Below are 12,561 nucleotides of genomic sequence, written 5' to 3' on the forward strand. Positions count from 1 at the left end.
GGGTTAATGGTGGTGGTGCTGGTGTACGAACGCGAGGTGTGCTTGGAATGCTTAACTTGACATCTTCATTTGTGTCAAAAGACCATTGAACTCTGAGTGTTGCTGCTGCTGCAGCTGATGGTGGGGACAGAGCTCTCTGCATGGTAAAAGAAGTAAAATACACAACAAAAGCAGAACCAGCAGCAGCACAACCAACACAAAACTCCAACGAAGTATATATACAAACGACGAAGGAGTTGTAGAGTACTCGTAATTCGTGCGTTAAAATACAACATAAACAATGGAGTAAGATGGGGAAAAATTAAAACAAATATGGAAAGCAAAACATTGTTTGTGTAGAATTTGTTATGATATGATATTGTTTTTTTTTTTTTATTTTGCTTAAGTTTTGTCGAATCGATGGAGTAATAGATGGTTGATGAATGAGAACCATAATGGAGACCGAAGGCAAAAAACTTTGACTCGAAGTCTGGTTATCGTTAATATATCTGAGATGAATAACATTTAGATTTGTTAACTGTAAAAATGGAGGAATGCAACCTATGGTCCTGAGAAAATTTTCGATAAGAATAATTAATTCTCGCCCGATAGGTTCCTTATCTCTAAGTTGGATGGCAGGATATGTACTTTATCTTTGAGATAATGGCCAGGTATATCCATTATCTCTGAGATAATGACCCTATAGATCCGATATCTTTGAGATAATGGACAGATGTATCTCTGAGATAATGGACAAATGGGTCCATTATCTGTGAGATAATAGTCATATCCGGTCATCATCTTATTAATAATGGAACTACATGGTCTCTATTTCATGGATTATGAGCCGATGTCAACTCAGAAATAATAACCAGATTAGTCCGTTATTTCTGAGATAAAGGTCAGATAGTTTCGTTATCTCTGAGATGAATAACAACTAGATTTGTTAACTGTAAAAATGGTGGGATGCTACCTATGGTCCTGACAAGATTTCCGATTAGAATAATTAATTCTCGCCCGACCATCTTAGAGATAAATAACCTACTTATCTCTAAGGTGGATGGCAGAATATGTGTTTTATCTTTGAGATAATGGCCAGATCTATCCATTATCTCTGAGATAATGACCCTATAGACCCGATATCTTTGAGATAATGGACAGATGGGTCCGTTATTTCTGAGATAATCGACCGATAGGTTCGTTATATCTGAGATAATGGCCAGATAGATCCATAAAGATGTTATCTCTGAGATAATGGCCAGAAGGGTCCATTATCTCAGAGATAACATCTTTATCTCTGTGATAACAGTCCATTGGTCCATTGTGTATAAGATAATGAACGAATAGATTATACCTTACATAATGGATATTATATCTGTGATAATATTGGACATACCTCTGAGATAATTGCCGATAGGTCCGTTATCTCTGAGATAATGCCCGATAGGTTCGTTATCTCTGATATAATGACCAGATAAATGCATTGTCTATGGGATAATGCTCATAAAGATCTATTATTTCTGAGATAATGGACAGATAGATACATTATATTATGGACCTATCTGGCCATTATCTCAGAGATAATGATACTATCGGGTCAATTGGCAGATAGTTCCATAATTTTTTTTAGATAAACGAATATAGAGTTAAAATTTTTACAGATTATAAATAACCCTCAAAATATTGCTCTCTGCATTGCACTTTACATTTTGCTTGTAACATATGGCCTATCCACTTGTAACAATTTATACATAAATGTTACATTCTCCATACGCCATAAAGACCCCCCCATCTTGAACTCGCCAAACAGAATATCCATTTAATGCAAACATAACCTCAATATAAATATTAGATAATAAAAAACTGCATTATTAAATAAAATATTGTGTACTTACCTTACCCTAACTGCGATTCCCACATGGCATAGGCCGGATATTGTTGATTCTGTCGCAATGGCTGTGGAAAACGTCCTTGATAGTCACGCTGTTGTTGCTGCTGTTGTTGTTGTGATCGATATGGATTCATTTTCTTATTTTTATCAGCTTTTCGATTTAATTTAGAACTTAATTGCCTATGAGTTTTCGTAATAGCATGTATATGACCGATATTATATAATATAAAACTTGAAACGTTTTTTAATGAACGCGATGATTTTGTAGGACGCTGTTTCGGACACTTTGAACCGTGTAATGGCTGTATGGGCAATGTCGTTGCTGGTTCAGTATCAAACATAGGCATTGCAATTGGCGGGCCTGATATTTAAATGGTGGAGCTTTGAAAAAATTTGTGGGGAAACGGATGTTCGCAGTGGAGCCAATATTAAAGATTTGGGACAGTTATGTTGACAGGTGTATTTGATTTTCTTGCATAAAAAACATATGATTTGTAAAATACACCAAATCCAATGCAAAATCTGCAGTAAGAAGGATGTCAACTTTAAAAGAATGAATAAATTATTGCATTTTATTACCCTAAAATCCGTAATTTGTTAAAATTTTCAATAATTTTTGTATTCTCTTAATTTTCTTGAACACATTTTAATTAGAACAACACTTTTTCACCTGTGATGAGCAACATGTAATTATTCCAATTGGCGCCTTTTTGTCTGAGGTTTTAGCAAACTATAAACCAATGAAAATACATTTTTCTTTTTTTTTTGGCAAGAAAAGTTCAATGCCTTTGTTGAAATTCTAACGTATTTTCCTTGTACATATGAAAAAGAAAAACAACAACATATGTTCATATGAAGCCGGTGAGAGAAGATACATGAGAGAGCAACAGGGCGTTTCGTGAAATCAAAAAATACAAATTGACGCCGGTGTTATCCATTCACCTGTGCATATGTAAGGGTGGAAGAAGAAGAATTAATGCACTTGTTAAAGTATCATGGTACAATTATAAAAGGTAACAGCAAATCCCAGCTGATTTGATTCCAACGTAATACTAGTGTCAATGTGAATTTGACAAATTATGTTTTTAAAAATCACCCAACAGGAAAATTGGGAACGCATACAATTTGAAATTGTTCTTTATTAAATGTGCTTCCGTATTCAATTTACTCAATCTGCCTGCTGGGAAAGTTTCAGGAAGCAAATCTTTCTTCAAGGAATAACTCGCTATTCCCAGCATTTTCATATGTGTTACACATATATGTGGCAATGGCTCAATTATAGGAAAGATGTGGAAGCGATAGAAAAATTTTCCAACAGGAAAATTGGGAACGCATACAATTTGAAATTGTTCTTTATTAAATGTGCTTCCGTATTCAATTTACTCAATCTGCCTGCTGGGAAAGTTTCAGGAAGCAAATCTTTCTTCAAGGAATAACTCGCTATTCCCAGCATTTTCATATGTGTTACGCATATATGTGGCAATGGCTCAATTATAGGAAAGATGTGGAAGCGATTTTTTTTTCATTCATGTTTTTCAATTTTTATTTTGAGAATTCGAAAATATTTCATTTTCAAAATAAAAATAATTTGATGATAATTTGTTTGTTTGTTTACATTTTTCTGTCAAATGAGTTGATACTAATAAAACTTACAACAACAAATTTCCATGTGGTTGTTGTATCGTTTTTTGTACAACAACATTATACCATGTTAAAGTATTTAGTTCCGTTCCAGAACCTACAAGAATCTACTAATTTTACAAGTTTGGCAACTTTTACTCGAAAAGCGTTCGTGAACTCACAAAACTAGTAAAAAAACAAATTCTTCTGTCAAACATAAATAACATACCGATCAAGTGTTTGTGTGTTTTGGCGTTTTTGTCAATACATAACTAAAAACGCTAACATTTAATTAAAGGTTGTAATTTTTTCCCTAAATCCAGTAGGGAATACCATAAAATATATGTTTCATTCATAACAAAGAAAAATTATTCCCCCTGGAAGCAATTAATTTTGAATTTATTTTAATTTGATTTTTTTTGACATGTGGTCTGTTTCCGTATTGCAAGAATCTACTACTTTTTATTACGATTACAAATTGTCCTTTGTTATACCGAAAAAAATAGTCAAAGCCAATGGTGTTCAAAACCATATACACATAAAAAATAAGTATTATTTAGGTTTGGTAGAATAAGTCACTTGAGAAAAAATTTGTAATCAGGTCCCATGGTATATGTTTTTCAGAGATTGATGGAGAATTTCGCTTAAGCGCAACGAACCATATAGGAAGTCCATTTAATTGAAAATTTTGCATAACAACGTTACCTAAATTCCATCGGGGCATACAAAAATATTCAACTTTCCCACTATGGCAAAATGTTTTCTACGGTCGAATTACCCAAATACGTCGAATACATATCACTTAGCAAACTAATTAAAATCGCGAAATAAAATTAAAGAATTTTAAAATGTGTTTAAACATTTCCTATTCTTAATGAAAAAAATTATTTTTTCATTATTTTTTTTCTATTTTCAACAAAGGAAAAAACAAAACTAAGTTCTGTCATAGTTTCATTTTTTCAACTTTAAAAATTCGTACGTCGACGTATTTCGGTAACATTCATATAAATACTTGTGTTCTACTTTTGTGGTGAATAAAGTCGAACGAGCTATTAGAAAATTAGGTAGGCCTGTAAGAGAAAAAAATCGAACTGTACGAACCAGTAATGCCGTTCTGTTCTGACGGGCATACAAACAACGTAGTTCGCTCAGAACTACGTACATGAATTAACCCGTTCATACAACACCATTCTTAATTCATGTCATCACTATTCTTAATTCATTAACATATTTGCGTGAATCACATATGGATCTAAATAGAAAAATAATTCTCTTTCTCCTGACTATAGTCTTAGCCCATATATATTTACTTTTAATTCATGTTTTCAATTTTTTCTGAAAATATTGTTGTTTTAAATATATTTACGTATTTTCTCTATTCAAATGTCACATATAAAAAATTGGAGAATTTTTGTTTGGGTTTCCCCATATTTGTTTCTCGTTTTGTACGCTAATTAGAACCAAAGGGAAAGAATTGCATATTGCATTATGTAGATTACAAAATTTACTTCCTTCTTCATATATAAAAACTAGAATTTTTTTATTACTTTTTATTCATCATTTTCAAAAAAGTTTGAAAATTAAATATTTTCATGCTGTCAAAATTAATTTATTTTCTATAAATGCTTTCAATTGTTAGTGATGGGACCAAATTCTTGGTTATTCAGAGAGTGATTCGAATTGAACAATGTACAAAAGTCGGTGTTTGCTCAGAAAATTTTGTATGGGGTACTAATGGTGTTTTTACGCGATCTGTATTTTACATATGTGCTGTCACTTATTTCATCCATATGTAATTCCTTATGTGTGTCAAAATTAGAAGCGTACACAAAGCATTTAATTCTTGTGTTCAAATTGACATATGTATTTTACATATGACATAACCTATAAACAAAAATACACTTTTATTTTTTCTTAAATCAACATAATATTTTTTATTAAACAACTACAAACGAAATAATAATTTGTAATTGTTGCTTTTTCATCCTTTTCTTTGACTTGCAATTGAAATATTTTCTTCCAACAATGTGTTTCATTCAAACAGCTGATTTCCTTATGTTTCACTTACGAAAATAGAGCGCGTCCTATTCGGAAAAAAATACATATGTAATTGCATATCGTTTTGACACATTGAAATTTCCGTATGTTTCACATGACGAGTTCGATTTCCATATGTAAATAAAGTGACAGCACATATGTAAAATACATATTGTGTAAAAACACCATAAGTAATTACTTCATAATTAAAACAGCATATACATTAGAATTTTTTACCGGGTTAACATACATTATGAGGATTTATTTGACACATATGCAAAGGAATTGACAATTGAAACCCACTGGGTTAACTATAAGAGTCGAACAACGAAGGAGAGAGGGAACAACGCTCGTCTGTACATAGTATAAAATAGCTGGGTTCATAATTTTTGTTACAGTCTTTGCTGGTCACTTTTTCATAATTGTAATAAGAATTAATAATATGACTTAATTGATTTAAAATATATTTAATTATGAAAGTTCCAATATTATAACAAAGAATTATTCGCAGTGTTGTTTGCGCTATACGTCGACCCTTGTTATTAAGCGAACGGCGTTACTTAGCATTCTCAATGGGCGTTGCCAACTAGATCGTTAAATACTAGGTGACTCAGAATAGTTTTTCATTATTATTTTTTTCATGATTGTTTTTTGCAACGATTGCATCAAATTTAAATGTGTCATTTCTGGTTTCTCGGTCTACAAATTTTTAAGAAATGTGTGACGAACAACAAAATGTATTTTTGGAGACGAAAAAGCTAATACGGCATTTACATTAGAACTTTTTACCGGGTTAACCTACTTTATTAGGATTTATTTGGCATATATTCAAAGGAATTGAAAATTTAAACCCACTGGGTTAACCAAATCCGGTTAAATGTAAACGACCTTTAAGTCTTGCTATTCTAGGTAGCTAAGAATTTCGATTGGAATTATAATATTAGTGTGGTAAACAAAATACTCCTTGAACATACAAGGTTCATATCTAGAGAATTTTCCGGGATTGATACCGTTTCTGCTGCGGAAACCGATGTATGACTTATTATCATAGTAAGTTGGTATAATTTTATTTTTTATAATTATAATATTGATATGATAAGCAACATTTTTCTTAAATGTTTCAGACCTGTGTTTCGAAACAAACATTCACAGCTCTATACAAATATCAACATAATCTGTTTTCATACACATTTATAAACCAATGTTCGACAGTGTCGAATACCTCACCAACTTTTGTATTTACAAGAGGTGATCTTAAGAATCTTATTGCAAACTATAACAAATATAATTATAAATATGTATATACACAGTTTTCAACAGAAATTACTAAAGTCTGATATTTATAGATTCTTATTGGGTACTATCACTATCAAAACTGATCAATATTGTTGCACTTTTTTAGATCTATTTTAACCCGAGTAGTTCTGTAATTAATTTTTTCGAATTGTGGGACGAAAGTTTCAGCGTCTCTAGATTGTGGGCCGCTGCATTCAAAAATTTGATTTGTATCCTTTTTTCTTATCAGGATAATCGACAGGATCAATTTTTGGGCTGTGGCCGTATGTTCACACCAGCACTGCTCGGGTACAGGTTTTTTAGATGATTTATTGGTCGTATTATGAGTGTGACCATATGGTAAATTTTAATAGTTTTCTGTATATGTCCTTTTGGTAGTTTTCTGTATATGTCCTCTTTTTGGCATATCTCCTGTATTATAATCCCGCAGTTTATTCATTACATGAGAAGTCGCGATAGGATAATATATGTCCTCGTGGGGTGGGAAACTTCATTGCTATAAAAAGTTTGGATGAAATCAGTTACTCCTTTCGAGAGCTATCGTACTCACCTGGCAACCAGACAGACGGACGGTGTTTCCACGACAGGAGGGGTTTACGTTCCGAAACGACACAAGTCTTACTCGACCAACGTCCGTCACCCATCGTGTAAATCAATAGGGCTGCTACAACAACATCAACAGAGGGACGGACATTCGTCCAAAAAATATGGGGTCCAAAACTAATATTGCGATGAGTCACATTTTGCATACTCATTTTTGATTACATCGGACGTTTTAGCCACACTTAAACTCAGTCACGTTATTAAAGTTCCAAGTGGCGTTGGAACGTTCGTTTAAAGTGCAGGTCAGTTTGCCTATGGTGTAGGGTATGCCGGGCGTCTTTTTGTCTTCATGTAAAAAAGCTTGATTTCTAGGAGATTCTCTCGAGTGTGGACAAATATTTTCAGGAGATGATTAATGTATTCTAGACTTCAGCTAAAATCCCAGAAAGCTTTAGCTAAAATATATTTTTAAGCTAAAGCTTAGATGTTCCATGTCAAAAATATAATTGAAGCAAACATGTACCGCATTATTTTTAAAAAAGAAAAATTATATATTGCCATTTTTATTATTTTCTTCAGGTGCACAAATTAATTGTCATTTTTTTCTAGACTTTCTTTTAAAACGAATTGTCTTTGAAATTTACATAATTCTATGAGATTTGCTTGGATACGTTCAAAGTTACTTATTTGTGATTTATAACTAGGAGACTCTTCATTAATTTTGTGTTTATTATTTTATAGCAATGAATCTTGCCACAGCTCCATGGTATAATAATAGAAGGTAACAGCAAGTGTTGTTGTACAAAAAACGATACAACAACCACATGGAAATTTGTTTTTGTAAGTTCTACTAGTGTCAACTCATTTGACAGAAAAATGTAAACAAATAAACAAATTATCATCAAATTATTTTTATTTTGAAAATGAAATATTTTCGAATCCTCAAAATAAAAATTGGAAAACATGAATGAAAATCTATCAAATTTATATTTCTATCGTTTCCACATCTTTCCTATAATTGAGCCATTGCCATATATATGTGTAACACATATGAAAATCCAGGGAATAGCGAGTTGTTCCTTGAAGAAAGATTTGCTTCCTCAAACTTTCCCAGCAGGCAGATTGAGTAAGTTGAATACGGGAGCACATTTAATAAAGAATAATTACAAATTGTATGAGTTCCCAATTTTCCTGTTGGGTGATTTTTAAAAACATAATTTGTCAAATTCATATTGACACTAGTATTACGTTGGAATCAAATCAGCTGGGACTTGCTGTTACCTTTTATAATTGTACCATGCCACAGCTCTTTTGAACCAATGTGTTAGATACAAGGAAAACCCTCGATAGTTTTTGGGTTGCAGGTCATGACTATAAAAATTGAACAACTTACGAGCTTGCCCGAAGTTGTTAACAGTCGATCCTTATCCCAGTTGATTGAGGACTTTAACACTAAATTGCCGAAGGCGGTCATTTTGACCGTTTTTCAATTTCAAGTACAAAAACAGTTGTGTATATTATGACACAGCTTTTTAAAATTTGGTGACGTTTTGTACCACATAGAACTACGTTTATTAATCATAGTTGCTGCTCCCACCCCTCTTTCATTTCCTGTATTCATATGTGCTATACCTATATTGCCTAAAAGCGGTTTAAAATTTTCCAAGAGGTCAAAATACCTCTTGGAAAATTTTAAATAACCAAATGACTTTTATTATTGAATAAGGTAAATTTCTTATATGACCAGATCAGTACAACAACATGAAAAACCGTTTGTTACTCTAGACACACAAGTCGGCAAAAATCAATTGTATATTTCCAGTCGATTTCACTATTAGAGTAAACACTTACTCTTTTTCGAACATTTTGACTCGCGCTCTTATTTTTCAAAAAGAGAAACTCGTGAGCCCTCCCATCGCAAACAAATAATAACAAATTTTTATATGATTGCAAATAATGTGAAAAATAATAAAAGTTAAGTTTAAAAAAAATTTCTTTACATAATAAAAATTCTTTCAGAATGAAGTCATTTTGACCGCTTTTCGGCAATATAGGTATATACAAAATTCCAGTCTTTCTATTGTTAAAAGCGCATAAAAATTACGCTTAGCTCTAGACAAGGCCATTAACCATTCTGTATAATAAAAATGCATGTTATTGTTGTTATGTTTTATAGTATATATTTTCGATTTCGTCATTATTTTTTTTTCATTTTTTCGGGTTTGTTTTGTTTTGATTAAACAACTACGTTCTCTTCTTCTGTTTTGGGGGTTTTGGTGAGTAAATCAAAATTGTTATTTAAATATTAGTTATTATTATACTCTATTTACAAACTTAATTTTAATGAATTTTGTTTTTTTTTTCTTGTTTTTGTAATAATTAATAAGTTTCTCCATCGTCATCATCATTATTATCATATCAATAATAGTTTTGCGGTAATATTTTCATAGGTTAGTTTTCTTTTTCTTGTTTCCGGGGAGGAGGAGTAGGAGGCAGGGAGGGATGGGTCGACAAACATTCCCTATTATATCATTACATCCACTGGAAGTGAAATTGGATCACACCAGATAAATGCTTTGAAACTTAATATTATAGGTGTTATTTATTTGTGTTTTTTTTATGTATATATATTTGTACAAAATATTCATAAATCTTTGGGGGGTGATTTGTAATTTTCAGGATTTGTATGGTAATTAAAAAATCTACAAAATATATATATATATATATATATATATGTATTTATGCGAGAAAATAAAAATTATTGTTATTTTTTGGGATTTTCAGGAGATAATCATTTATGGTCAGACTAAGGGAAGAAAAATTAAATTAAAAAATTATTTTAATACTTATTTTATTTTTTATTATTATTTACTTCTCAAATTGATATTCTAGTTGTTGCTGTTATTTTGTAATGTTTCAAGTTATATAAAAAATATATATGATTTATTTATAATGATTAAATCGTATATATATATATGTTCTATGTATAATAATTATCCTAAAAAATGCTACTATACAATTTAACAATATTTCAGTATTTTTAATTTTAGTTTATATATTTTCTTGTTTTTGGATTCTGTCTTTTGAGTTGTTGTAGTTCATTTCTTCATCGTTTTCGATTGCGCAATTTAATTTGATTTCTTTTCTTTCAGTTACAATTTAATTGTTTTTGTGTGATTCGTTATTTGAAATAATCGAAAGAAAATCGGGAACTATATAAAAAATATATAATAAAGGAATATGAATATTTAAAAACAAATTATAATGACTGTAGTGCAGACGCTCACCGGCTCCAGCACCCAAAAGTGCCAAATCTAAAGAAGCTTTGGACAGAAAGGTGTTTCGTAGAGCTATTTTTTATTGTCAACGATAAGTTGATAAGGACTCCAGCGAGAAAGAATTCCTTTAGATAGAATAGAATTTCTTTATTGCTAAAAACAGCTTAGACTCGTATGTATCGCTAGTGCCCAAGAAGAGTAGTTGGAAGGCCAGCATCGCACTGTGGGCGAAATGGATGATCTAGCGTCGTTTAATTCAATTTTCAAAGTGCTTAATTGCGCCAAAATTGTGTCTCTATCGATTACTACTATCCCACTGACCTATGTCTGTTTTTACACGGACTTTTTGTACACGGTTTTGATATAACACGGTTTGAAAATTGAATATTTTTAATTTTTTTACACGATTTTATTCCATTTTTTTTGTCAAATTTAATTTTTGCGAAGTATGTTCATATCACTAAAAAGTATTTATGAAAGAAAAAAGTCTGAAACCATCGATAGCATCGATAGTTTGCGAACACTAGCTTAAAGATTTAAGTGAATTCCCCTTTAGCGCGTAGAAACAATTTTTACTTGTCAAAGCAATTGTGAATATCACTAATTTAGGGGAATTCCCTTTATGTATAACATAAATGACTTTTTTACACGGCTTCTTCTGGAACCAATCTACCGTGTAAAAACAGACTTAGGTGTATATCGATTCTATTCTAATTGATATGATCTAGTTGAACAACTGTGAGCTGTCAAACACAACATATGTTTCAGCCAATGCATCACTAAGCTTCAACACGCGTTTTCTTTGCATTGCCAAATTTTCTCTAAAGCTGCATTTGTCTCAATTAAGTGAAAGAAAAGTTTATTCATTGTTAGAGGTATGTATTAACTAAAAAAAATTGTTTGTGACCTGTGCTTATGTCTTGTAGAAAAAATATAGTTCAAGTGTACTATACCATTCATCTGCTTGAAAAAAGATCCAAATTAAGACTTCCGTAGACCGGAACTTCTTATATTCGTGTGTACATGATATTGCATTTTTTAGGAACAATTTCGGTGCTCAGACTAGAAGTGCCTACTAAAAAATTTTCGGTCATTGAAACTCACATATCTAATAATATTATTAATATCAACATGTAGGATGCTAATGAAGTTCTTCTAATAAACAAAAAATAGAAATTTTGTTGTAAAATAGGCTGAGAAAACAACAAGGAGACGGAGAACTTTTATTAGTTAATCCACTGACTAATCGTGGAAGACCCGATTAGAAGTTTGACGTATGTTCCAATAAAACGAAACTAAAATATTATCTAAATGGAGTCCAACGTACGAATTATTCAGCTCAAGTGCCATGTAAAGGCTCATATTGTTACGCGCCTCGAATATGGTCATTCTTCTATGTCTGAATTTAATGTTGCTGAACGGAGTGAGCAGAATCTCATTTCTTGCGGGCTCAAAATTGATATTGAATGCTTTAGGTAATATGCTTTACAGACCACATAACTTTCTATCACACAGTATCCTTGGTTTTATATGCCGTGTCCCATACATAAAATCTTATTACATGGAGCCGATATTATTAAAGTATCACCAATAGGAAAAATGTCGGAAGAAGCTTTAGAAGCCCGGAACAAAGATTACCACAATTTCCGTCAGCACCATACGCGAAAGAAATCCCGATTATATACAATGGAAGACTTAATGCATGCGCTTTTGTGTTCAAATTTACCCAAACCACAAGGCAACAAAAAAGAAAGATATTTTACAACTTTTGTCCAGGGACCGTAACGGTTATAACTTATATCAAATCAGGTAAAAAATAACTGTTATTATGTGACCTAAATAAAAAAAATCCACTTTAATTAATTATTTTTTAACGGAAAAAATAAACGTTGATTTTTAACTGTTAAAAATGATTTT

This window comes from Musca vetustissima, unplaced genomic scaffold (assembly GCF_032173495.1).
Source record: "Musca vetustissima isolate MV318-11 ecotype Yass unplaced genomic scaffold, APGP_CSIRO_Mvet_v1 utg27930, whole genome shotgun sequence".
NCBI lineage: Eukaryota > Metazoa > Arthropoda > Insecta > Diptera > Muscidae > Musca > Musca vetustissima.